Source organism: Pan troglodytes, chromosome 15, assembly GCF_028858775.2.
Source record: "Pan troglodytes isolate AG18354 chromosome 15, NHGRI_mPanTro3-v2.0_pri, whole genome shotgun sequence".
In the NCBI taxonomy this organism is placed as follows: Eukaryota; Metazoa; Chordata; class Mammalia; order Primates; family Hominidae; genus Pan; species Pan troglodytes.
In genome coordinates, this window is record NC_072413.2 from 30,360,142 (window position 1) to 30,388,057 (window position 27,916).

Consider the following 27,916-nt stretch of genomic DNA (forward strand, 5'->3'; position numbering starts at 1 on the left):
ATGCGTAAAAGGCAGCTTGTTCTATTTGTGATGCTACTATTTATTCAGTTCTAGCTTGACATGGTTTATATGATTTGAGTTGTATTTTTAATGAATGCATAGATATCCTCATTATTTAAAAAACAAGCCTGCTCTTATGTTTACTTTGCCTAATGTAATCTCAAAACTAAACAAAATAGGCAAGTTAAAGGTGGAAAATAGGGACAGAAGATTGTTGTTTTTGAGTGCATTTAAAATGAACACGAGTTAACCATGAAACCTTAGTGACTGAATGTACTACACATTTTAATGGCTTGAAAATATGAGCTAAGTCAGTTTTGGCTTTGTTACTAATGAACCCTTGATAAGCATTGTTTAAAAAACAAAGTAGGATACTCTTGTTCTCGCTAAGAAATCATGCTCATTTTTCACATGTACACCTTGCCCTTCGGTTTATCAGCTAAGTTGTATATATATTGAGTTATCTATTTGGTAAGGAATGTTGACACTTTCAGTCTTAATGAGAGGGTAGAATGTGCAGTGGCTCATGCCTGTAATCCCAGCACTTTGGGAGGCTGAGGCAGTCGGATCACAAGGTCAGGAGATCAAGACCATCCTGGCCAACATGGTGAAACCCTATCTCTACTAAAAATACAAAAATTATCTGGGCATTGTGGTTTGTGCCTGTAGTCCCAGCTACTTGGGAGGCTGAGGCAGAAGAATTGCTCGAACCCAGGAGGTGAAGGTTGCAGTGAGCCGAGATCATGCCACTGCACTCCAGCCTGGTGACAGAGTGAGATTCCATCTCAAAAAAAAAAGAAAGAAGAAATTCCATTATCCACTAGCTTTGTAGTTGAAATGGCATGTGTCTTCTGCCTTCAGTTAATAAGTGTTAATTTATGGAGGCTACATTTGAATATGCTCTTTATCATTTATTTTTCCCTTCAGCAAATACTTGAGAAGTGTTATTAGAAAAATTTCTTGTCTATATTTCTGTCCACCTTTAATGTAGCAGAAATGCAAATGTTCTTAAAATATTAGCTTCCTGCTTTGGATTTAAAGAATTCTCATTTTCTCTAGTATTATAATTAAGCCTATGGATACAACTGAACAATTAGAAAATACTTTCCTTTAGTGATTGAAAAGCAATAATAAAATTATAGATTAGTGTTTTGTACATTTATTATTTAAAATTTCTGTTTCTTGAATATTTCATAGTAGTTGAGTGATTCGGTTTGAGGAAAATAAATGAATTCCAAATATAGGATAAAATGCAGGTCTAGTCCAATTCTTAAAACAACTTGAATTAGTTTAGGTCAACTCTCAGGCGATTTATGTATTTAAGTGCTTTGGTAGAAAGATAACATAGACTGTAGAATAGAATAAAAGATTAAACTAGTTCTTTTGTTGTCGTTATAGTATATTGTTTGATTTTATTACTGATTTTAAAACTATTAAGCGGTTTTAGCAGAAATTCCTAATTGCCTACGAGATTGTTTGTGTCTTTTGAGAAATTCGTTCATTTCATCTAAATTTCATCAATTTACAGCTCTCAAAATGAACTGTAGCATAACCTTCTTATATTTAAGGTTCAACTTGTAAATATATTGCAGATACTCATTACTTAAAAATTGTGATATTTTGCTGTTTATAGATCCTTAGATGTAGTGATATAAATGATCAGTAATTGTGTTGTTATAGTCAGTCCTCTTATTTAAAAGACTAACCTTTCTTGAATAACCCTGAAGAAAATATTGACAGTTTTAAGAATCAGCTTTATTGATGTAATTTACATACAATAAAATTTGCTAGTTTGAATCGTACAGTATGAATTTTTATAATCTATAGTCATGTAACTGCCACCACAATCAAGATTTAAGTTATTTTCATCACCGCTAAAAGCATCTGGTGTTTTATTGTTTTATTAAGTATAATGTTAGCTGTTGGATTTTTGTAGATGAACTTTATCTGGTTGAGAAAGTACTGTAACATTCCTAGTTTGCTGAGTTTTTATACAAAATAGGTGTTGATTTTGTCACGTGGTTTTCTGCATCTGTTGAGGTTATCTTATGATTGTTTTTTGCTGTGGATTGTGAATTACATTGATTTTTCACATGTTAAACTAACCTTACATCCCTGGGATAAATACCACTTGGTCATGTTTTATCCTTTTTATGTATTGCTGGATTCATTTTCTAAAATGTTAAGGTTTTTTGCATCCTGAAGGATTTTAGTCTGTAGTTTTCTTTTCTTGCAATGTCTTTGTTTGGTTGGTATCAGAGTGAAAAGCTGGCATCATAGATTAAGTTTATTTTCTGGAAGAGTTTATGTAGAATTGGTAATATTTCTTTCTTTAATTTTAGTAGAATTCATCAGTGAAGTGATTTTGACCTGGAATTTGTGAGGAGGTTTTTAATTTAAGTTTCTTTAGTAGATATAGGGCTATTCAGATTTTTTATTTCTTCTGGAGTAAGCATTGGTTGTTTGTGTGTTTTGAGGAATTCATTCATTTCATCTAAATTGACAAGGTTTTTAATAAAATTCCTTATTATCCTTTTAGTGCCTTCTAGCATCTGTAGTGACGTCTTTCTTCCCTGATATTACTAAATTGTGTCTTTTTTGTTGTGGTTGAGGTTTATCAATTTTATTGATCACTTCAAAGGACTAGCTTTTGCTTTTATTGATTTTCCTTTTTTTTTTCCATTTTTTAATTTATTGAATTCTACTTGTTTCTTTCTTCTTTGGTTTTTCTGAAGTTTCTTAAAATAGAAATCTAGATTACTGTGTTAGACCAGTTTTCTTTTCTAGTGTAAATATTTAATGGTCCAGATTTTCCTCTAAGCATTGTTTTAGCTGTATTCCATATAGATATGTTGTGTTCCATTTTTGTTTAATTCAAAATACTTTGTAATTTCTTTTTTTTTAAATTAACTCATCAGTTATTAGATTTCTAAATATTTGGTGGTTTTCCACGTCTTTTTTGTTCATTTCTAGTTTAATTATTTTGCATTTGAAAAACAAGAAATTTGATTCCAGGTTAAGTTTATTGAAGAGTTTAATGAGACCTTGAACTGAATGTTTATTATAGTGTGAAGGGTTCTATAAATGTCAGATCAAATTCTTTGAGTGTGTTGGTCAAGTCCTGTATGTCCTATTTTATATCCTATTTTTCTTGTTTAACTTTTGTAAAATTAAAGAATACTGTTGAAATCTGCAATCATGATTGTAGATTGTGTGTTTCTCCTTTCAGTTCTATTAGATTTTACATCATGTATTTTGAAGATCTTTTAATTTCATACACATTTAGGATTATGTCTTTTTTTTTTTTTGGAGACAGGGTTCTCTCTCTAACACCCAGGCTGAAGTGCAGAGGTGTAACCTCAGCTAGTTGCAACCTCCACCTCCCCGGCTCAGGCAATCCTCCCACCTCAGCCTCCCAAATAGCTGGGACTGCCACCACACCCAGCCACCTTTTTTGGTTTTGGTAGAAACAGGGTTTTGCCATTTTCCCCAGCCTGGTCTCAAACTCCTGAGTTCAAGCAATCTTCCCACCTAAGTCCCCCAAAGTGCTGGGATTATAGGTGTGAGTCACCGTGCTTGGCCAGGATTGTCTTACGAACTGACGTATTATCATTATAAAGCATTTCTTTTTATGCTTTGTCGTATTCTTTGTTCTGAAGTCTACTTTGCCTAGTATTAATATAGCCAATGTTTTTTCCTTTGAGTAGTGTTTGTGACATATCTTTTTCTTTACTTATGCTTTTATGTATCTTCATTTCTAATGTGGTATACATCTTTATAGATTACCTTCAAGTGATATACCACTTTAATGTGTTTTATAAGAACCTTAGAACAGTATACTTCTCTCATGCCTTGTTCTGTTGTTATATATTTTAAATCTATAATGTTTTAAAATCACCATACATGTTTATAATTTTTGCTTTAAACAGATTGTTGTCCTTGTTTTTGAAAGATATTTTCTTAGATTAGAATTCTCTTTTATGTAATAGCTTTATTGAAATATAATTCACTTTATACAATACACCCATTTAAAGTGTACAGTTTATTCACAGAGTTGTACCAGCATCACCACAATCAATTTTAGAACATTTTCATCATCCCAAGAAGAAATACTATACTGATTAAGCAATCACTTTCTATTCCCCACTCTCACCCCCCCATCAACTTTCTGCCTTTACAGGCTTGCCTGTTCCTGGATATTTCATATAAATTGAATAATATATAATGTGGTCTTTTGTGATTGGCTTCTTTCATTTAACATACTTTTCAAGTTATTCATGTTGTATCACCTATCAGTACTTAATTTCTTTTTATTGCTGAATAATTTTACATTGATGGACACTTGGTTTGTTTCTACTTTTTAACTTGTGGAGAGTGCTGCTGTGAACATCACTGTCAGAGTTTGTGTGTGGACATATGTTTTCACCTCTTGGGTATATACTTAAGAGTGGAATTGTTGGATCTGTGTTTAGCCTTTTAAGGAACTACCAGACTGTTTCAAAGAGGTGGCACCACTTGACATTCCCATCAGCAGTGTGAGTTCCAATTTCTCCACATTTTGCCAATGTTTATTTTTCTTTTTGATTATAGTCATATAAGTGGTAATGTGAAATGTATCTCATATGACTTTGATTTGCATTTCCCTGATGACTAATGATGCAGAACATCTTTTTAAGTGCTTTATTGGCTTTTTGTACACATCTTTGAAGAAATATCTATTCAGATCCTTTGCCCTCTTTTTAGTTGGATTGTTTGTCTTACTGTTGAGTTTAAGGGCTCTTTGTATATTTTGGATACAAATTGTTTTCAAATATGATTTGCTAAAATATTCTCCATTCTGTGGGTCATTTTTTACAACTTCTTGAAGATATGCTTTGAAGCATAAAGTTTTCAATTTTGATGAAGAACATTTTGTCTGTTTCTAAAATTTTGTCACTGTGTGCATGGTGTCATGTCTAAGAAGGTTTTTGCCTAATCCAAGGTCACAAAGATTTATTCCATTTATCTTCCAAGAGTTTTACGGTTTTATCACATACATTTAGGTCTGTGATCCATTTTGACTTAATTTTTGTGTGTGGTTTAAGGAAAGGTTCCAGCTTGATTCTTTTGCATGTGGATATCCATTATATAAGCACTATTTATTAAAAAGACTATTCTACTGAATTGCCTTGGCACAGTTGTTCAAAATCAGTTGACCATAAATGTGAAGGTTTATTTCTGGACTCATATTCTATTGATCTGTATGTCTGTCCATACATGATGTTATCTGTCTGTTTTCATTATTGTTTTGTAGTAAGTTTTGAAATCAAGAAGTGTGACTGTTTGAACTTTGTTCTTCTGGGTATAGAGTTTTAGGCTGATGGGTTTTCTTCCTTTTCATTCATCTCTTTAAAGACTGCTTGTTATGATATCTCATACCTAATGAGATTTCTGCTCATTCTTACCTGTGTTCTTCTGAATGGGATGTATTCTCTTTTCTCCCTCAACCCCCAACTACTTTAAGATTATTCTCTCTAGTTTTCAGCAATTTTATTAAAAATAATAAAATTATCACATAATTTTAATAATCTTAGTATGTGTGTTTTAAAAACTACATCTGCTTGAGGTTTCTGGAGCATCTTAGCTCTCTTAGTTTATAATTTTCGAATTTGGAAAATTTGGGGCCATTATTTCTTGAAGTATTTTTGTCTCTTCTTCCATTTCCCACTCCTTATTCGTGTGTTAGACCTCTAGGAATTGTTTAAAACTTTTTTTTTCTGTATGGCCAAATGTAGAAATGCCATTTAAGTCTTTCTTTTTATGTGTTCATTTCTATACCCATTATATTGATGTTTTCCTGTGTATATATGTCTTTGGGCATATAAAATTTATAATAGTCATTTTAAGATTTTTGGTTTACTAATTCTGTTCTATATCATTTCTGGGCCTCTTTCTGTTGTTTTTGTTGTTTTGTGGGTTATATTTTTTCTGCCTCTTGTTTTGATAGTTTTGATGTCAGAATTCTGAATTTTACATTATTTAGTCTTCTGAATTTTTATTGGATGATGTTATTAGTGTTTCTTTAAAGAATGTTAGATTTGCTCGGTGCTTCTCCTTGGCTGGTGGAGAAAAAGAAAAAAATAGTTAAGAATGTTTGATTTGTTTTTTCATGTGTTAAGTACCTTGTGAATCAGTTTGGTCCTTTCTAAGATGGATTGTAAGTTTGTATGGCAGATCTAGAGCAGCCTTTATTCTGATACTTGTTTATACCTACAAAAAAACGAGATTTGACCCTATGCCCCATTTATATTAAAAGATCTTCTGAGAATAAAACTTGAACTATTCTCAGCTCTTGGCCTCAAGAAGTTTTCTCTCATATATGTGCAGTATTCAACCAAAGAACCCAGAGACTCTTCTGCATATCCGATACTCTTTCTCTGTGTATTTCTTCATCTTTTTGGTATTCTACCTCACAAATTCTAGCCTTCTCAGTCTTTCTGAACTCTCTTCTCTCTTCAGCTCTCATAGACCATTGTGATTCCACCTCCCATCACTAACTACCACCTCAAAACTCTCCAGACACTACGTTGGGGCATTCAGACAGCTTGCCTCATTTGCTGCTTTTTCCCTCATGGATCATGGTTTTGAACTGTGATTAATGTTCATGTTCAGTGATCAGTGTTCAGTGTCTGAAAACTGGTGTTTCATATAATTTTTCGAGTCTTTAGTTTTTTACTATGGCAGGGCAATTTCCACAGCAGTTAATCAGGGCATCATGGTGGAAGCAGATGTCCCTATTTTTATAATAGTACTATCTTAATAAGTTGTGCTAGGTTCCAGTTGGGGAATGACCCTTGAAATATTAATATGTTTACAGTAGACAAAAAGGGATAGTGCAGAAGAGAGCAACTGAAGAGAAAGGGAATAGTAGGTCTTTTTGAGGAGTTAATAAGGATGATAAACCTGATAGATATTGGGTTGAAAGAGAGGGCTCAGAAGTGCCTCTCAGATTGCTCTGTTAGGGTGACCGTAGATGGCGTTCCATTAATGAAAATAGAAGTTATAATGAGAAATGGCAGTTTCATTGTACATTCATGTTTGGACATGTTAAATCTTCCGAGGTGCCTGTGGGACATATAAAAGCCTAAGACACAGTTGTGTATATGGCTATGGATCTCTGGAAAGTGGTTTGGTCTTTAGATATGATTTTGGTAATTGTCAGTGTCTAGATATTAATGTAAACTATATGTGATATAATTCAGGGTAGACATCTAGGGTGGTAGGAAGAAAAGTTCACAGTGCAAACAGGCTATACAAGAGTGGAGCCCTAAAACACTAGGGAGAAGGAAAATTTTACTAAGAAGCATGATTATCAACATTTGAATGAGAATGATTTTTTTACATTGCTTTTTCTGAGGTGCAATTCATAAATAACATAAAACTAACCATTTTGAAATGTACAATTCAGTGGCAGGTAGTATATTCACAGTGTTGGATAACCACCACCTCATCTAGTTCCAGAACATTTTCATTTACCCCGAAGAAAACCCTGTACACATTAAGCAGTTATTTCTTATTTCCCCACTACTCCAGTCCCTGGCAGTAACCAATCTGCTTTATGGCTCTCTGAATTTACTAATTCTGGATATTTCATATCAGTAGAATCACACAATGTATGACCTTTTCTTCTGCTTCTTAGCATTATTGTTTTGAGGCTCATCTGTGTTGTAACATGTATCATTATGTGTATATACATACATACATGCACACACATTTTGCTTTTTCAATCGTTTGGTGGACATTTGGGTTATTTCCACCTTTTGTCTATCGTGAACAGTCTGCTGTGAACATTCATGTGTACAACTATTCGTTCAAGTACCTGTTTTCAATTATTTTGGGTACCTAGGAGTAGAATACTGGATCATATGGTAATTCTGTGTTTAACTTTTTGAGGAACTGTCAAATTGTTTCCACAGTGGATGCACCATTTTACTTCCCACCAACAATGTGTAAGGGTTCAAATTTCTCCATGTTGTTGCCAACACTTGTATGTGTTCTGTATGTGTATTAATTTTAGCTGTCTTATCCCTTTTGATAAGGTTTCCTTTTAATCACTAAGTAGGTTACTTTGTCAGTATTGTGATTTTAGCAATATTAAGTCTTTGAATCCATGAATGTTTGATGTCTTTTTTATTTGTCTTTAATTTCTTTCAGTACTGTTTTGTAGTTTTCAGTGTTCAAGTCTTGCCTTGGTTAAATTTATTCCTAGGTATTTTATTGGAATGTTATTGTAAATGGAATTTAATTTAATTTTCATGTTTATGGATGTTTATGGTGGTGTGTAGAACTGATTTTTGTGTGTTGATCTTGTATCCTGAAATTTTGCCAAATTATTAGCTCTATTTTTTGTGTGTATTTGGGGGTTTTTATATATGTTTGTCTTCTGTGAATAGGGATACCTTTACTTTCAAATCTGAATGCTTTCTATTGAATAGGGATACCTTTACTTTCAAATCTGAATGCTTTCTATTTCTTTGTCTTGCCTAATTGCTGTGGCTTGAACTTCCAGTGCAATGTTGAATAGCAGTTGTGAAAAGAGCACACACTTGTCTTGTTCCTTATCTCAGGGGAAGCTTTTATTCTTTCATCATGGAGTATGATATCAGCTGTGGGTTTTTTTTGTTTTGTTTGTTTTTTTGAGATGGAGTCTCACAGTTCTGAACGCTAGAAGTCTGAAAGCAAGGTGTCAGCAGGGCCATGTTCCCTCTGAGACTCTGGGTAAACCTTCCTTGCCTCTTTCTTGCTTCTGGTGGTGGCTGTCAATCCCTGGTGTTCCATGGTTGGCAGCTGTATTACTACAATCTCTGCCTTTGGCATTCTCCATGTGCGCGCGCAGGTGTGTTTTCTCTTCTTTTCATAAGGACATCAGTCGTATTGGGTTAAGGACCTCACCCTACTCCAATAATGACCACATCTTACCTTAACTAACTACATCTGCAATGATCTATTCCCAATAAGGTCACCTTCTAAGGTATTGGGGTTAAGACTTCAACATATCTTTTTAGGACACAAAATTCAACTCATAATACCTTTCATTCCTAGTTTGTTGAGTGATGACAATGATTATTATGAAAGGACATTGGATTTTATTGGATTATTTTTCTGTGTCAGTTGAGATAATCATGTTATTTTTATTTTCTTTCATTTATTGATGTATTACATGGATTGATTTTTCTTTTTTGTGGGGGGAGTAGTGAGCATTTAATGGGTGCAGAGTTTCAGTTTTGCAAGATGAAAACAGCTCTGGAGATGGGTGGTAGTGATGGATGCACAATATGAATGTACTTAATACCATTGAAGTGTACACTTACAAATGGTTAAGGTGGTAAATTTTATGTCATGTGTATTTTACCACAATAACAAAAAAATCAGGAAATATGATATCTTTTTTTTTTTTTTTTTTTTGAGGTAGAGTCTCACTCTGTCGCCCAGGCTGGAGTACAGTGGTGTAGTCTTGGCTCACTGCAACCTCCACCTCCTGGGTTCAAGTGATTCTCCTGCCTCAGCCTCCCAAGTAGCTGGGACCACAGGTGCGTGCCACCACTCCTGGCTAATTTTTTTTTTTAATTTTTTTAGTATTTATTGATCATTCTTGGGTGTTTCTGGGAGAGGGGGATTTGGCAGGGTCGTAGGACAATAGTGGAGAGAAGGTCAGCAGATAAACATGTGAACAAAGGTCTCTGGTTTTCCTAGGCAGAGGACCCTGTGGCCTTCCGCAGTGTTTGTGTCCCTGGGTACTTGAGATTAGGGAGTGGTGATGACTCTTAACGAGCATGCTGCCTTCAAACATCTGTTTAACAAAGCACATCTTGCACCGCCCTTAATCCATTTAACCCTGAGTTGACGCAGCACATGTTTCAGAGAGCACGGGGTTGGGGGTAAGGTTATAGATTAACAGCATCCCAAGGCAGAAGAATTTTTCTTAGTACAGAACAAAATGGAGTCTCCTATGTCTACTTCTTTCTACGCAGACACAGTAACAATCTGATCTCTCTTTCTTTTCCCCACATTTCCCCCTTTTCTATTCGACAAAACCGCCATCATCATCATGGCCCGTTCTCAATGAGCTGTTGGGTACACCTCCCAGACAGGGTGGTGGCCGGGCAGAGGGGCTCCTCACTTCCCAGACGTGGCGGCCAGGCAGAGGGGCCCCCCCACCCCCCAGACAGGGCGGCTGGAGGCGCCCCCCACCTCCCAGACGGGGCGGCCAGGTGGAGATGCTCCTCACTTCCCAGACAGGGCAGCTGCCGGGCGGAGGGGCTCCTCACTTCTCAGACGGGGCGGCTGGGCAGAGGCACTCCTCAGTTCCCAGACGTGGTCACGGCCGGGCAGAGGTGCTCCCCACTTCCCAGATGGGGTGGCGGCCGGGCAGAGGCGCTCCTTACCTCCCAGATGGGGTGGCGGCCGGGTAGAGACGCTCCTCACCTCCCAGACAGTGCGGCTGGGCAGAGGCGCTCCTCACATCCCAGACGGGGTGGCCGGGCAGAGGTGCTCCCCACATCCCAGATGATGGGCGGCCAGGCAGAGATGCTTCTCACTTCCTAGACGGGATGACGGCCGGGAAGAGGCGCTCCTCACTTCCCAGACTGGGCGGCCGGGCAGAGGGGCTCCTCACATCCCAGACGATGGGCGGCCAGGCAGAGACGCTCCTCACTTCCTAGATGGGGTGGCAGCCGGGCAGAGGCTGCAATCTCAGCACTTTGGGAGGCCAAGGCAGGCGGCTGGGAGGTGGAGGTTGTAGCGAGCCAAGATCATGCCACTGCACTCCAGCCTGGGCTGGGCTCCCAAACAGGTTCATCCTCACACCAATTTGCAAGGGCGTGGTCCGCCTTGTCACCATGAGACCCTGAGAAAGTCCCTTCACCTCGCTGGGCTCTGGTTTCCTCATTCCAAGGATGGCTCTGCTATCTGCGTGTCGGCTGTCGGTGCTGAGGCTGGCCCGCCTCTGCGTGGGCAGGATCCTGGCATTCCTTTTGCTCCGTGGACGCTGCCTCCCTGGGCTCGCCGCGCCCGGCCATCCGGCAGGCAGCCCCAGGCCCCGGCTGCTCCATCCCACTGCCCTGATTTTTCTTATATTAAACCCCCTTGCATTCCTGGAATAAATGCTTTTGGGATTATGGTATATAATCCCTTTAATATGCTGTTAGATTTTATTTGCTAGTATTTTGTTGAAGACTTTTGCATCTATATTCATAAAAGATACTGGTCTGTTGTGTTTTCTTGTGGTGGTTTTGTCTGGCTTTAATGTCAGGATGCTACTGACCTCATAGGAGTTAGGAAGTGTTTCTACTTTTAGAATGGTATATTTAATGACTGTGTTCCCTGGTTTTAAAAGTGCACTGTCTTCAGAATCTACTGAGGCATTCCTGTGTTAGAGACTTACGCTTTCTAAATTTTTTTCTGCATTTTTAGTTTTTCAGCCTCCTGCTTTATTGTCAGTATACCTCCTGCTGCTGTGTATCTCATTTTTGCTTTTCTAGTTTGCAACTTCTAATCTGCTGTGAGTCAGGAAAACATATGGCAGAGTTAAATTGTGCTTTTGGTTAGGTTAGATAGAATCTGTGGAAAAACCCAAGGTGTTTCTCTTATAAGTGAAATAATATATTTTAGTGGAAAGGCTTTGTGACATATTATTGGCTACTCGTAGTCCTTTCTGTTCCCATTTTTTTTTCAGTTATGCTAGAGTAGGTGATCAGGTGACCAAATTCCAGATAGCTGAGGTATTACTGTATTTGCCACAATTTTTATTTGCATGTGGTTGCAGTTAATCTGGAACGCCCCACTATGACAAATGAATTATAAAGAAATATAGACTATCTTTAAAGCATAGCAGTTATATTTTTGGTAAAAGTGGATTAGAAGGATAAACATTAATAGCCTTCTCTGTATATTGGTCTAAAATTTGTGTGTTGTTTCACCACCCCAATATGGGATGAAAATGGATGAATGAATCTTTGTGTTATTGCTAAAGTAAATACAACTTCCTTAAGTAAAACCTTTTTGTTTAAACTTCAGCTTTCCCACTTGATGCTTTCAAGAACTCCCACTTTTTTTTTTTTTTAATCACTACAACACTTTTTCACTAAATATCAATCCCTTGTTTCTCCTGCTCTACCTTATCTGGATATTTCTCAATCCATTTTTATGTTCACTCCCTTGCATACTTCCTCAAAATTTCCACCATTTTATTCACTTGGCAAAACCTCAACTTTGATTAAACCTCTGGTTACTCTGTGTTTGAACCAGAACAGGGGATATCATGGCTATAGAAAAACAAGCCATGCAGTTCACTTTGACTGTATGACCACACCTCCAGGCACAGTGGCTCACACCTGTAATACCAGTACTTTTGGGAAGCCAAGGAAGGATTGCCTGATCCCGGGAATTTGAGATTGCAGTGAGCCATGATCACAGTACTGCATTCCAGCCTGGGTAACAGAGTGAGACTCTGCCTCTGAAGTAAATACATATATATGTAATAAAATATATATGTAATAAAATATATATATATGACCACATATCTTAAGCAGCTTAAGTGATCATCTTATATTTCCAATTTACCTAGTAAATTTGTTTGTTGAATCCCTTGCATTCATAAGGGATTTTTTTTTTTTTTTTTTTTTTTTGAGATGGAGTCTCACTGTGTTCCCCAGGCTGGAGTGTAGTGGTGGGATCTCAGCTCACTGCAACCTCTACCGCCCAGGTTCAGGTGATTCTCCTGCCTCAGACTCCTGAGTAGCTGGGATTACAGGTGCCTGCTATCACACCAGGCTAATTTTTTGGGGTTTTTTTTTTTTTTTTTAAATAGAGAAGGGGTTTCATCATGTTGCCAGGCTGGTCTCGAACTCCTGACCTCCAGTCATCCTTCCAACTCGGCCTCCCAAGGTGCTGGGATTACAGGTGTGAACCACCACACCCAACCTGGGATTGATTGATTGATTGATTGATTGATTGATTTTGAGATGGAGTCTCGCTTTGTCGCCCAGTCTGGAGTGCAGTGGCGCGATCTCAGCTCACTGCAACCTCCGCCTCCTGGGTTCAAACGATTCTCCTGCTTCAGCCTCCTGAGTAGCTGAGACTACAGGCACGTGCCACCACACCCCGCTGATTTTTGTATTTTTAGTAGGGATGGGATTTCACCATATTGGCCAGGCTGGTCTCAAACTCCTGGCCTTGTGATCCACCTGCCTCGGCCTCCCAAAGTGCTGGGATTACAGGCATGAGCCACCGCACCCAGCCTGTTTTCATTTTCTCACATTTTCCAAAATTTTGGGACCTTTAGAAATGTTACAAGAATAGTATTATTGAGCATTTGTTTACCCTTATCTAGATTCACCGAGTAAACTTTTTACCACAGTTCTCCAGCTTTTTGGGAGGCTGGTGGGAGGTGCTGAACAATGTGAAATTCAGTTAAAAATGGCATGACACTTCACCTCCAAGTCATTCAGCATAGATTTCCCCACTAACAAGAACATTCTCTTCACATAACTGCAAAATAAATACCATGTTTAGGAAATGTAATATTGGTACAATTCTATTGTCTAATATAATGTCTGTATTCAAATTCTCCCAGTTGTCTCAACGGTGTCCTCTTAGAGCTTTTTTGTTGTATCAATCCAAGGTCCCAGCAAGAATCATGCATTACTTTTCTTGTCATACTTCTTTTTTTTTTTTTTTTTTAGGTTTGTCTTTATTTTGTTTTATTTTTGCATTTCTAAGATTTGTATTGTGTTACTTTTGTTAAAATCAATTTATAATTGTATTAAAAGATACATAACGTAAAATGTGTCATGTTAACCATTTTGAAATATACATTTCAGTAGTAAATACATTCACATTGTTGTGCACCCAATCTCTAGAACTTTTGCATTTGGAAAAACTGAAACTGTATTTTTATGAAACAACAACCCCCGCCATTTCTCCCTTCCTCCAGCCACTGGCAACCACCATTTCGTGTTCTTTTTGTTTGTTTGTTTTTGTTTTTGTTTTTTGTTTCTTGTTATTATTATTATACTTTAAGTTTTAGGGTACATGTGCACAACGTGCAGGTTTGTTACATATGTATACATGTGCCATGTTGGTGTGCTGCACCCATTAACTCGTCATTTAGCATCAGGTATATCTCCTAATGCTATCCCTCCCCCCTCCCCCAACCCCACAACAGTCCCCGGTGTGTGATGTTCCCCTTCCTGTGTCCACATGTTCTCATTGTTCAATTCCCACCTATGAGTGAGAACATGCGGTGTTTGGTTTTTTGTCCTTGCGATAGTTTGCTGAGAATGATGCTTTCCAGTTTCATCCATGTCCCTACAAAGGAGATGAACTCATCATTTTTTATGGCTGCATAGTATTCCATGGTGTATATGTGCCACATTTTCTTAATCCAGTCTATCGTTGTTGGACATTTGGGTTGATTCCAAGTCTTTGCTATTGTGAATAGTGCCGCTATAAACATACGTGTGCACGTGTCTTTATAGCAGCATGATTTATAATCCTTTAGGTATATACCCAGTAATGGGATGGCTGGGTCAAATGGTATTTCTAGTTCTAGATCCCTGAGGAATCGCCACACTGACTTCCACAATGATTGAACTAGTTTAGAGTCCCACCAACAGTGTAAAAGTGTTCCTATTTCTCCACATCCTCTCCAGCACCTGTTGTTTCCTGACTTTTTAATGATCGCCACTCTAACTGGTGTGAGATGGTATCTTATTGTGGTTTTGATTTGCATTTCTCTGATGGCCAGTGATGGTGAGCATTTTTTCATGTGTTTTTTGGCTGCATAAATGTCTTCTTTTGAGCAGTGTCTGTTCATGTCCTTTGCCCACTTTTTGATGGGGTTGTTTTTTTCTTGTAAATTTGTTTGAGTTCATTATAGATTCTGGATATTAGCCCTTTGTCAGATGAGTAGGTTGTGAAAATTTTCTCCCATTTTGTAGGTTGCCTGTTCACTCTGATGGTAGTTTCTTTTGCTGTGCAGAAACTCTTTAGTTTAATTAGATCCCATTTGTCAATTTTGTCTTTTGTTGCCATTGCTTTTGGTGTTTTAGACATGAAGTCCTTTCCCATGCCTATGTCCTGCATGGTAATGCCTAGGTTTTCTTCTAGGGTTTTTATGGTTTTAGGTCTAACATTTAAGTCTTTAATCCATCTTGAATTGATTTTTGTATAAGGTGTAAGGAAGGGATCCAGTTTCAGCTTTCTACATATGGCTAGCCAGTTTTCCCAGCACCATTTATTAAATAGGGAATCCTTTCCCCATTTCTTGTTTTTGTCAGGTTTGTCAAAGATCAGATAGTTGTAGATATGTGGCATTATTTCTGAGGGCTCTGTTCTGTTCCATTGGTCTATATCTCTGTTTTGGTACCAGTTTTGGTTACTGTAGCCTTGTAGTATAGTTTGAAGTCAGGTAGTGTGATGCCTCCAGCTTTGTTCTTTTGACTTAGGATTGACTTGGCGATGCGGGCTCTTTTTTGGTTCCATATGAACTTTAAAGTAGTTTTTTCCAATTCTGTGAAGAAAGTCATTGGTAGCTTGATGGGGATGGCATTGAATCTATAAATTCCCTTGGGCAGTATGGCCATTTTCACGATATTGATTCTTCCTACCCTTGAGCATGGAATATTCTTCCATTTGTTTGTATCCTCTTTTATTTCCTCGAGCAGTGGTTTGTAGTTCTCCTTGAAGAGGTCCTTCACATCCCTTGTAAGTTGGATTCCTAGGTATTTTATTCTCTTTGAAGCAATTGTGAATGGGAGTTCACTCATGATTTGGCTGTCTGTTTGTCTGTTGTTGATGTATAAGAATGCTTGTGATTTTTGCACATTGATTTTGTATCCTGAGACTTTGCTGAAGTTGCTTGTCAGCTTAAGGAGATTTTGGGCTGAGACAATGGGGTTTTCTAGATATACAATCATGTCATCTGCAAACAGGGACAATTTGACTTCCTCTTTTCCTAATTGAATACCCTTTATTTCCTTGTCCTGCCTGATTGCCCTGGCCAGAACTTCCAACACTATGTTGAATAGGAGTGGTGAGAGAGGGCATCCCTGTCTTGTGCCCGTTTTCAAAGGGAATGCTTCCAGTTTTTGCCCATTCAGTATGATATTGGCTGTGGGTTTGTCATAGATAGCTCTTATTATTTTGAGATACATCCCATCAATACCTAATTTATTGAGAGTTTTTAGCATGAAGGGTTGTTGAATTTTGTCAAAGGCCTTTTCTGTATCTATTGAGATAATCATGTGGTTTTTGTCTTTGGTTCTGTTTATATGCTGGATTACATTTATTGATTTGCATATATTGAACCAGCCTTGCATCCCAGGGATGAAGCCCACTTGATCATGGTGGATAAGCTTTTTGATGTGCTGCTGGATTCGGTTTGCCAGTATTTTATTGAGGATTTTTGCATCAATGTTCATCAAGGATATTGGTCTAAAATTCTCTTTTTTGGTTGTGTCTCTGCCCGGCTTTGGTATCAGGATGATGCTGGCCTCATAAAATGAGTTAGGGAGGATTCCCTCTTTTTCTATTGATTGGAATAGTTTCAGAAGGAATGGTACCAGTTCCTCCTTGTACCTCTGGTAGAATTCGGCTGTGAATCCATCTGGTCCTGGACTCTTTTTCGTTGGTAAGCTACTGATTATTGCCAGAATTTCAGCTCCTGTTATTGGTCTATTCAGAGATTCAACTTCTTCCTGGTTTAGTCTTGGGAGAGGGGGAGGAGCCAAGATGGCGGAATAGGAACAGCTCCGGTCTACAGCTCCCAGCGTGAGCGACACAGAAGATGGGTGATTTCTGTGTTTCCATCTGAGGTACCGGGTTCATCTCACTAGGGAGTGCCAGACAGTGGGTGCGCGCACCACGCTGGAGCTGAAGCAGGTCGAGGCATTGCCTCACTCGGGAAGCACAAGGGGTCAGGGAGTTCCCTTTCCTAGTCAAAGAAAGTGGTGACAGACGGCACCTGGAAAATCGGGTCACTCCCACCCGAATACTGTGCTTTTCTGACGGGCTTAAAAAACGGCGCATCAGGAGATTATATCCCGCACCTGGATATAATCCTGTCCTATGTCCACGGAGTCTCTCTGATTGCGAGCCCAGCAGTCTGAGATCAAACTGCAAGGTGGCAGCGAGGCTGGGGGAGGGGCACCCGCCATTGCCCAGGCTTGGTTAGGTAAACAAAGCAGCCAGGAAGCTCGAACTGGGTGGAGCCCACCACAGCTCCTGGAGGCCTGCCTGCCTCTGTAGGCTACACCTCTGGGGGCAGGGCACAGACAAACAAAAAGACAGCAGTAACCTCTGCAGACTTAAATTGTCCCTGTCTGACAGCTTTGAAGAGAGCAGTGGTTCTCCCAGCACGCACCTGGAGATCTGAGAAAGGGCAGACTGCCTCCTCAAGTGGGTCCCTGACCCCTGACCCCTGAGCAGCCTAACTGGGAGGCACCACCCAGCAGGGGCAGACTGACACTTCACAGGGCCGGGTACTCCAACAGACCTGCAGCTGAGGGTCCTGTGTGTTAGAAGGAAAACTAACAAACAGAAAGGACATCCACACCAAAAACCCATCTGTACATCACCATCATCAAAGACCAAAAGTAGATAAAACCACAAAGATGGGGAAAAAACAGAGCAGAAAAACTGGAAAGTCTAAAAGGCAGAGCGCCTCTCCTCCTCCAAAGGAACGCAGTTCCTCACCAGCAACAGAACAAAGCTGGATGGAGAATGACTTTGACGAGCTGAGAGAAGAAGGCTTCAGACTATCAAATTACTCCAAGCTACGGGAGGACATTCAAACCAAAGGCAAAGAAGTTGAAAACTTTGAAAAAAATTTAGAAGAATGTATAACTAGAATAACCACTACAGAGAAGTCCTTAAAGGAGCTGATGGAGCTGAAAACCAAGGCTTGAGAACTACGTGAAGAATGCAGAAGCCTCAGGAGCCGATGCAATCAACTGGAAGAAAGGGTATCAGCGATGGAAGATGAAATGAGATGAAATGAAGCGAGAAGGGAAGTTTAGAGAAAAAAGAATAAAAAGAAACGAACAAAGCCTCCAAGAAATATGGGACTATGTGAAAAGACCAAATCTACATCTGATTGGTGTACCTGAAAGTGACGGGGAGAATGGAACCAAGTTGGGAAACACTCTGAAGGATATTATCCTGGAGAACTTCCCCAATCTAGCAAGGCAGGCCAACATTCACATTCAGGAAATATAGAGAATGCCACAAAGATACTCCTTGAGAAGAGCAACACCAAGACACATAATTGTCAGATTCACCAAAGTTGAAATGAAGGAAAAAATGTTAAGGGAAGCCAGAGAGAAAGGTCGGGTTACCCTCAAAGGGAAGCCCATCAGACTAACAGCAGATCTCTCGGCAGAAACTCTACAAGCCAGAAGAGAGTGGGGGCCAATATTCAACATTCTTAAAGAAAAGAATTTTCAACCCAGAATTTCATATCCAGCCAAACTAAGCTTCATAAGTGAAGGAGAAATAAAATCCTTTACAGACAAGCAAATGCTGAGGGATTTTGTCACCACCAAGCCTGCCTTACAAGAGCTCCTGAAGAAAACAATAAATATGGAAAGGAAAAACCAGTACCAGCCACTGCAAAAACACACCAAAATATAAAGGTCAGTGACACTATGAAGAAACTGCATCAACTAATATGCAGAATAACCAGCTTACCATCATGATGACAGGATCAAATTCACACATAACAGTATTAACCTTAAATGTAAATGGGCTACATGCCCCAATTCAAAGACACAGACTGGCAAATTGGATAAAGAGTCAAGACCCATCAGTGTGCTGTATTCAGGAAACCCATCTCACGTGCAGAGACATACATAGACTCAAAATAAAGGGATGGAGGAAGATCTACCAAGCAAATGGAAAACAAAAAAAGGCAGGGGTTGCAATCCTAGTCTCTGATAAAACAGACTTTAAACCAACAAAAATCAAAAGAGACAAAGAAGGCCATTACATAATGGTAAAGGGATCAATTCAACAAGAAGAGCTAACTATCCTAAATATATATGCACCCAATATAGGAGCACCCAGATTCATAAAGCAAGTCCTGAGTGACCTACAAAGAGACTTAGACTCCCACACATTAATAATGGGAGACTTTAACACCCCACTGTCAACATTAGACAGATCAACAAGATGGAAAGTCAACAAGGATACCCAGGAATTGAACTCAGCTCTGCACCAAGCGGACCCAATAGACATCTACAGAACTCTCCACCCCAAATCAACAGAATGTTTCCTGACTTTTTAATGATCACCATTCTAACTGGTGTGAGATGGTATCTCATTGTGTTTTGATTTGCATTTCTCTCATGGCCAGTGATGATGAGCATTTTTTATGTGTTTTTTGGCTGCATAAATGTCTTCTTTTGAGAAGTGTCTGTTCATATCCTTTGCCCACTTTTTGATGGGGTTGTTTTTTCTCGTAAATTTGTTTGAGTTCATTGTAGATTCTGGATATTAGCCCTTTGTCAGATAAGTAGGTTGCAAAGATTTTCTGCCATTCTGTAGGTTGCCTGTTCACTCTGATGGTAGTTTCTTTTGCTGTGCAGAAGCTCTTTAGTTAAATTAGATCCCATTTGTCAATTTTGGCTTTTGTTGCCATTGCTTTTGGTGTTTTAGACATGAAGTCCTTGCCCATGCCTATGTCCTGAATGGTATTGCATAGGTTTTCTTCTAGGGTTTTTATGGTTTTAGGTCTGACATTTAAGTCTTTAATCCATCTTGAATTGGTTTTTGTATAAGGTGTAAGGAAGGGATCCAGTTTCAGCTTTGTACATATGGCTAGCCAGTTTTCCCAGCACCATTTATTAAATAGGGAATCCTTTCCCCATTGCTTGTTTTTGTCAGGTTTGTCAAAGATCAGATAGTTGTAGATATGTGGCATTATTTCTGAGGGCTCTGTTCTGTTCCATTGGTCTGTATGTCTGTTTTGGTACCAGTACCATGCTGTTTTGGTTACTGTAGCCTTGTAGTATAGTTTGAAGTCAGGTAGTGTGATGCCTCCAGCTTTGTTCTTTTGACTTAGGATTGACTTGGCGATGCGGGCTCTTTTTTGGTTCCATATGAACTTTAAAGTAGTTTTTTCCAATTCTGTGAAGAAAGTCATTGGTAGCTTGATGGGGATGGCATTGAATCTATAAATTCCCTTGGGCAGTATGGCCATTTTCACGATATTGATTCTTCCTACCCATGAGCATGGAATGTTCTTCCATTTGTTTGTATCCTCTTTTATTTCCTCGAGCAGTGGTTTGTAGTTCTCCTTGAAGAGGTCCTTCACATCCCTTGTAAGTTGGATTCCTGGTATTTTATTCTCTTTGAAGCAATTGTGAATGGGAGTTCACTCATGATTTGGCTCTCTGTTTGTCTGTTATTGGTGCATAAGAATGCTTGTGATTTTTGCACATTGATTTTGTACCCTGAGACTTTGCTGAAGTTGCTTATCAGCTTGAGGAGATTTTGGGCTGAGACAGTGCGGTTTTCTAGATATGCGATCATGTCATCTGCAAACAGGGACAGTTTGACTTCCTCTTTTTCCTAATTGAATACCCTTTATTTCCTTGTCCTGCCTGATTGCCCTGGCCAGAACTTCCAACTCTATGTTGAATAGGAGTGGTGAGAGAGGGCATCCCTGTCTTGTGCCCGTTTTCAAAGGGAATGCTTCCAGTTTTTGCCCATTCAGTATGATATTGGCTGTGGGTTTGTCATAGATAGGTCTTATTATTTTGAGATACATCCCATCAACACCTAATTTATTGAGAGTTTTTATCATGAAGGGTTTTTGAATTTTGTCGAAGGCCTTTTCTGTATCTATTGAGATAATCATGTGGTTTTTGTCTTTGGTTCTGTTTATATGTTGGATTACATTTATTGATTTGCATGTATTGAACCAGCCTTGCATCCCAGGGATGTCCAATCAATAGAAAAAGAGGGAATCCTCCCTAACTCATTTTATGAGGCCAGCTTCATCCCGATACCAAAGCCTGGCAGAGACACAACCAAAAAAGGGAATTTTAGACCAATATCCTTGATAAACATCAATGCAAAAATCCTCAATAAAATACTGGCAAACTGAATCCAACAGCACATCAGAAAGGTTATCCACCATGATCAAGTGGGCTTGTCATACTTCTTTAGTCTTCTTTAATCTAGAATAGTTTTCTAATCTTGTGTGTATGTTTTCATGTCATGAATTTTTTCATGAAAAAATTCAAAGCCTTTTTTTGCAGAATATTCCTAAATTTTATTTGGCTAGAAAGTAGTGACACATTTTAGTTCAATGAACTGAATTTATCATAATATATATATCCCCCTCCCCACATGGAATTTTAAGAAACTCGTTTTTGATAAATTGAGAAAAGAAAATACTGCTTTTTGTCTTATTCCTGTAATGGCATTGTGCCTGAAATGTCAAGTATCACCGCAAAAAAACTCTTGCTCTATTGATGTTACTTCATCCCTATCAGCTTTTTAGCATGTGAAAAATCTCTCTTCACTTAGCTTAAGTGAAGCCCCATTAGTAATGCATCATTAAAAACAGCATGAACACATTTACTTCAGCTGTTGTTTTAAAACTCAAAATAGCCGGCCTATTGAACTATACAATATCAGGGACAATATATTTTATGTCTTGTATCACACATACATACTCTAAACACAGCACAGAGTGGGCATTTAAGGAACATTAAATCTTGTTTGAAATAAAAATATCATCACAATGTCTCATCATAGTATGTCTTCATGTGTTTGTCTTTTGCTTCTCCTAAGTGTATCTTTAAGTAGTTTGAGTAATTTATAGCCATTCCGTTTACTGTTGATGTCATTTATGCATGTCTGATTTATATTTGCTATTGGGCCTGAGCCATCACATTTACAAGAATGACTCCCAGATCTTTATCTCTCACATTCCAGAGTGTTCTTATATTTCATTCTTATATTTAATTCTCCCAGTTGTCCAGGCCTCAGGTATCTCATTAATCTGTCTTTTTCACCCATTGTGCCCACATACCATTAATTGCCCATGCTTGTCCATTCCCAGCATTATTTGCCTTAACATCTGTTTTACTGGGAAGGCTCAGTATATAGCATTTATTTTGTTCCTTCCAATCCAGTTGTCTCATCACTCCCAAGTATTTTTCCTATTAAAAAGTATTGAGTGCCTAGAAAGAAAAAAGACCAAACTTTCATTGCCCAGGAATTGAGGCTTTTTTGGTTTAAATTATTTTAGTTGCTAGTCAGCAAACACTAATGCAAAAAATACATTTAACTGGAATGAAGGTAACTTAGAGAAGCTGAGAGCAACTCATCTACTGGGCCAGAACCAGGAAGTGTTCTCTTTTCATTTCTCTTCTTTTTTATGTCTAGACTCACCTGGTCTGTTCACCAGATCCTAGAATTTTAGGTCTAAGTTGTTTTTTTGTTTGTTTGAGGTGGAGTCTCCCTCTGTTGCCCAGGCAGGAGCACAGTGGCGTGATCTAGCCTCACTGCAACCTCTACCTCCCAGGTTCAAGCAGTTCTCCTGCCTCAGCCTCCTGAGTAGCTGGGTTTACAGGCACATGCCACCACACCCAGCTAATTTTTGTATTTTTAGTAGAGACAGGGTTTCACCATGTTGGCCAGGCTGGTCTCAAACTCCTGGCCTCAGATGATCCACCCACCTTGGCCTCCCAAAGTGATGTGATTACAGGTGCAAGCCACCACTCCTGGCCGATTTTTAGGTCTAAGTTTTAACCACATGCTAAGCCTAACCACATATCTTTGAATTCTCATTCCAAATTTCCAGAAGAGATATTCTGATGAGTCCAGTATAGTGAGCATAGTGCCTAGTTAATTTTTAATTTTACATTACCAAATGATCAAATAATTATTTAATTTTTTGATAACTGTTGAATGTAGGATATGTTTTACTGTGTTAAAATGCATATTGCATTGTGCAGTTTTCTTGAAATAATGATTTTTACCATTTACTCATGGACCTCCTTTTGTAGTTTGTATACTTAATCAAACATAAGAATGTACTTTTAATTCAGTGGGAGCTAGGTTCAATAAGTTCATATACTACTACTAGTTCTTGTTTTGTTTTTTTCTTCCCAGCATGGGCTTTTAGAATTTTTTTGAGGTAAAATTTGTATAACATAAGGTTAACCATTTTAAAGTATATAATTCAGAGGCATTTAGTATATTCACAATGTTATGCAACCATCACCTCTGGTTGCAAAATATTTTAATTGCTCCAAAAGGAGATCCCGTGCCCATTAAAGTCATTCCTCAATTCACTCCTCTCACAGCCCTTGCAACCAATCTGCTTTCTCTTTAAGTTGCCCATTCTGGGAATTTCATGTTCTGAAATCACAAAATGTGACCTTTTGTGTATGGCTCTTTCATTTAGCATATTATTTAGACTTATCCTCATTATAGCATGTATCAGTACATTATTTCTTTTTATGATTTATAAATTCCATTATATAGCTATATCACATTTATCCGTTTATTCATTGACAAGTGTTTGGATTGTTTTCATTCTTTTGGCTATTGTGAATAGTGCTGCTGTGAATGTTTGTGTGTAAGTATTTGTTTTAGTACCTGTTTTGAATTCTTGAGGGTGTATGCCTAGGAGTGGAATTGCTGGATCATACGATAATTCTATGTTTAACTTAGTAGAGAAGCACCACATTATTTTCTACAGCAGCTACACTATTTTACATTCTTATCAGCAGTGTACTGGTGTTTCAGTTTCTCCACATCCTCACCAACACTTGCTGTTTTCCATTTTTAAATTATATGAAGTAATACCTCATTGTGATTTTGATTTCCATTTCCCGTTGACTAATGATGTTGAGCATCTTTTCATGTGCATCTTGGCCATTTGTGTACCTTCTTTGGAGAAATTTTTTTTTTTTAAGTCTTTGGCCTTTTTAAATTGGGTTATCTTTTGTTAAGTTGTTAAGTTGATTCCTAGTACTGGACTTTTATCAGGTAAGTGATTTGCAAGTATTTTCTCCCATTCTGTAGGTTGTCTTTCTTGATAATATCTTTTAATGTATAAAAGTTTTAAATGTTAATGAAATCCAATTTATTTTTAAATAAATTGGATGTATATTGTTGCTCTTGCTGTTGGCATCATAAATAAGAATTTATTGGCAAAATCAAGGTCATGAAGATTTATCACTTTTTCCTTTATCCCTAGGTTTTATAGGGTTTGCTCTTACATTTAGGTCTTTAATATTTTTTTGTATCTAGTATGAGGTAGAGATCTAAATTTGTTCTTAAGCATGTGGATATTCGCCTGTCTCTGCACCATTTATTGCAAAGAGTATCCTTTTCTCATTAAATGGTCTTGACACCCTTGTTGAAAATCAGTTGGCCATAGATACATGGGTTTATTTCTGTGCTCTCAGTTCTGTTCCATTGATCTGTATATTATACTTTTGCTAGTACCACACTGTTTTGGTTACTGTAATTTTGTAGTAAGTTTTGAAATCAGAAAGCATAGAGTTCTTCGGTTTTTTCTTCTTTTTCAAGATTCCTTTAGCTACAGAGTTTCCTGCAATTGAATGTGAATTTGAGGATTTTCCTTTCCATTTCTGCAAAAACAGCCAATTAGGTTTTGATAAAAATTGCATTGAATCTGTAGATCAATTTGGGTAGAAGTTGCCATTTTAAAAATATTTAGCCTTCCGGGCCAGGTGGGGTGGCTCACGCCTGTAATCCCAGCACTCTGGGGGGCTGAGGTGGGCAGATCACCTGAGGTCAGGAGTTCAAGACCAGCCTGGCCAACATGATGAAACCCCGTCTCTACTAAAAATACAAAAATTAGCCAGACGTGGTGGCAGGCGCCTGTAATCCCAGCTACTCAGGAGGCTGAGGCAGGAGAGTCCCTTGAACCCAGGATGGGGAGGTTGCAGTGAGCCAAGATCATGCCATTGCACTCCAGCCTGGGGACAAGGGTGAGGCTTCGTCTCAAAAAAAAAAAAAAAAAAAAATTTCGCCTTCCAATCCACAAACACAGGATATCTTTTATTTAGATCTTGATCTTTAGTTTCTGTCAACACTATTTTGTCATTTTCATTGTACAAGTGTTGTACCTTCTTGGTCAAATTTATTCCTAGGTATTTTATTCTTTAGGATGCTGTTGTAAATAGAATTGTTTTCTTGATTTCATCTTCAGATTGCTCATTGCTGGAGTATAAAAATACAACTAACTTTTATGTGTTGATCTTGTAACCTGCAACTTTGCTGAATTTTGTATTAACTTCTACTAGTTTTTATTTGTTTGTGGTTTGTTTTGTTTTTAGAGGCAGAGTCTCACTCTGTTGCCCAGACTGGAGTGCAGCAGTGCAATCTCTGCTCACTGCAACCTCCACTCCTGGGTTCAAGCAATTCTCTTGCCTCAGCTTCCCAAGTAGCTGGGATTACAGGTGGGTGCCACTGCACCTGGCTAGTTTTTATATTTTTAGTAGCGATGGGGTTTCACCATGTTGCCCAGACTGGTCTCAGACTCCTGAGCTCAGGTGATCTGCCCGCCTCAGCCTCCCAAAGTGCTGGGATTACAGGCGTGAGCCACTGCGCCTGGCCAACTCTTACTAGTATTTTTTGTGGATTCTTTAGGATTTTCTGCATGTAAGTCATGTCATCTGTAAATAGGGATAATTTTACTTCATTTTTTTCCAACTTGGATATTATTTATTTATTTTTCCTTGCCTAAAACTCCAGTGTAATGTTAAACGGAAGTGGCAAAAACAGACATACTCGTTTTGTTCTTGATCTTAGGGGAAAACTGATTCTTTCACCATATTTCATCACAGCTAATAAGTATATAGCTGTGGATTTTTCATAAATGTCCTTGATCGTGTTGAAGAAGATAACCTTCTATTCCTAGCTTAAGTGACTTTATTATGAAAGGGTGATGAATTTTGTCAGATGCTTTTTCTACATCAATTGAGATGATCATATGGTTCCCCCCACCCCCTGCTGATTTATTCTATTAATGTGGCCCATCAGACTAATTGTTTTCCATATTTCATACTACCCTTGCTTTCTTTGGATAAATCCTACTTGGTCATGATGTATAATCTTAATATTCTATTCTTAATATTCAATTAATATTGATTTGGTTTGGTAGTATTTTGTTGAAGATTTTAAAAATCTGTATATGTAGGGGATATTGGCCTATAGTTTTCACTTTGTATTTTTAATCTGGCTATGGGGCATTAGGGTAATCACAGCTTCATAGGAAGTGTTTCTCTTTGTTTTTTAGAAGAGTTTGAGATCAATTATTGTTAATACTTTTTTAAGGGTTTGGCATAATTCATCAGTGAAAACATCTTGTATTGGGCTTTTTTGTTTTTGTGAGCTTTTGATTACTAGATCAAGCTCATTTGTTTATAGAGCTGTTGAGATTTTCTGTTTCTTCTTGAATCAGTTTTGGTAGTTGGTATATTTCTAAAAAAGTTTATTTCATTTAACTTACCTAATTTGATGGCATACAATTGTTCATAGTATTCTCTTGTAACCCTTTTTATCTGTATGTTTCAGTAGTAATGTGTCTACTTTCATTTCTGATTTTAGTAATTGGAGTTTTCTCTTTTTTTTCCTTGGTAAATCTAGCTAAAGGTTTGTCAATTTAATCTTTTCAGAGAACCAACTTTTGGTTTTGTTTGATTCTCCCTATTGTTTTTCTACTTTCTATTTTATCTCTATATTAATTTTTATTATTTCTTTCATTCTGCTAGCTTTAGGTTTAGCTTTGTCTTCTTTTTCTAGTTCCTTAAAGTTGGAATCTTTTTAAATCAAGGTTTTTACAGATGCAGGTTTCCGTCTGAAAATCTTTTGGCTGCATCCCATAGGTTTTTGTATATTGTTCTTTTTGTTCATGTCAAAGTATTTTCTTTTTTTTTTCTAAAAGAAAAATAAAAAGAAAACATTTATTTAAAACCACTATATGCCAGACATTGCGAACAATGGGATAATACCATATGTGATTAAAAATAATTTTGCCAATATAATTTCCTGCCAGATCTTTTTTCTTTTGTATGTTCCACTTCCTTTTCTCTTTTTTTTTTTTTTTAGGTTATTTGTTTTTTTTTTTTTTTCTTTCCTTTTTTTTTATTATACTTTAAGTTTTAGGGTACATCTGCACATTGTGCAGGTTAGTTACATATGTATACATGTGCCATGCTGGTGCACTGCACCCACTAAATCGTCATCTAGAAGTATTTTCTAATTTTATTTGTAATTTCTTTGTTCCATTGGCTGTTGAAGAATGTGTTGTTTGGCCGAGCACAGTGGCCCACGCCTGTGATCCCAGCACTTTGAGAGGCCGAGGCAGGTGGATCACGAGGTCAGGAGATCGAGACCATCCTGGCTAACACGGTGAAACCCTGTCTTGACTAAAAATACAAAAAAAAAAAAATTAGCCAGGTGTGTTGGCGGGCGCATGCTGTAGTCCTAACTACTCGGGAGGCTGAGGCAGGAGAATGGTGTGAACCCAGGAGGCGGAGCTTGCAGTGAGCCGAGATCATACCACTGCACTCCAGCCTGGGCGACAGAGTGAGACTCCGTCTCAAAAAAAAAAAAAAGAATGTTGTTTAATTTTCACATATTTATTAATTTTTCTTTTGTTACTTATATCTGTTTTCATTCCCTTGTGATCAGAGAACATACTCTCTATTATTTCAGGCCTTTAAAATTTATTTAAACTTGTTTTGTGGCCTAACATACGGTGTTTCCTCCAGAATGTTACATGTGCATTTAAAGAGAATGTATATTGTGCTGTTGTTAGATAGAGTGTTCTGTGTGTCTGTTTGGTCTAGTCGGTTTATAGTGTTCAAAGTCTCTGTTTTCCTTG

General features: G+C 38.0%; 1 protein-coding gene across 7 annotated transcripts in view; it reads left to right on the forward strand.

Annotated features, from left to right (window-relative positions):
- Window positions 1–27,916, forward strand: part of ARHGAP5 (Rho GTPase activating protein 5) — an 86,891-nt gene that overhangs the window by 41,424 nt on the left and 17,551 nt on the right. The gene's annotated exons all lie outside the window — the stretch shown is intronic.